At 34.2% G+C, this 988-nt stretch overlaps 1 protein-coding gene across 3 annotated transcripts in view; it reads left to right on the top strand.

Moving 5' to 3' along the window:
- The window catches only part of LOC106521999 (corticotropin-releasing factor receptor 1), a 100,835-nt gene that overhangs the window by 46,917 nt on the left and 52,930 nt on the right, over positions 1-988 (top strand). The gene's annotated exons all lie outside the window — the stretch shown is intronic.

Genomic DNA, 988 nt, shown 5'->3' with positions numbered 1-988 from the left:
TTTTTTTTTTCAGTAGGAAGGAGAAATTTATGTTGGGTTTGTTAGAAAATAGGTTCTTATGTTTATTAGTTATGGAACAACATTTGTTTGGAYTTTGATTTTGGTCTCTACAGCCTCATGTGGCAGAGTTTTAGCCCTTTAGCTGATAAATGTCTCATTTGTTTCTGTCTCTGTGTTAAACAGAAGTGACTTTATGTCTGTTCTCCTGTGAAAACCCTCTGCCAGCTGTGGCTGAAAACAAAGCTGCGAGGACACAAAGAGTGAAGTAAAACAGTCTCAGATAAAACAATTCATGCTCACTGAAGCTCTGAAGCTGCAGATTCTTACTGTATTTGTTTTTGTTTTTATTACAACTAAAGATGCCTGCCACGTGTCTAGTTTCCACTTTTATCATTTGAAACCTGAAGAATGCTCAAGCAACATATTTATTATTATCTGTTAACAAAAAACTGAACCAACAGGTAGTTCACAGGTTCTTGTTGTTTTTTTATTGGGAACAAGCTGCGRTCGTGCTGCTGCTTTTGAGTTTGAGCTCATCTATAAAAGTTTGTCGTCTTACAAGAGTTTTGAAACATTTTTAAAACCTCTTGTGACAAAAGAACGACTGATCCCTGTTGCAGCTGCTCTTACATGAGAACATTGGTGGTTTATTTTAAATTAATCTGCCTGTCTTCAGTTTTCTGTATTGCTTCATGATCTATCATTAGACTGAGGTTATGGTTTATTATTGCTTTTCTCATGCTTATGATTTTCTTACTTTAGCTTATACAAGATTTTCAAATTATGTTAATTAACCACATTCATCTTGGGATCTCTTGTACTTGGTCGGACTTCAGTTTTTTTTTGTTTTTTTTTCGTTCTTTGTTTCCAGGAATAATAAACTTACAGAGGAAGTTGTTTAAAGAAAATAGGTTCTTTTAGTTGTTTTGTTCAAACTTTGCTTCTTGTTTCAGTGAGTTTTTTTTCTGTCTTTCCCAGGTGAAAAAAC

The sequence above is a fragment of the Austrofundulus limnaeus genome, unplaced genomic scaffold (genome assembly GCF_001266775.1).
Source record: "Austrofundulus limnaeus strain Quisiro unplaced genomic scaffold, Austrofundulus_limnaeus-1.0 Scaffold119, whole genome shotgun sequence".
NCBI classification, from domain to species: domain Eukaryota; kingdom Metazoa; phylum Chordata; class Actinopteri; order Cyprinodontiformes; family Rivulidae; genus Austrofundulus; species Austrofundulus limnaeus.
The sequence above is the reverse complement of the archived record's forward strand: the minus strand, read 5'-3'. Positions and strand labels throughout refer to the sequence as shown.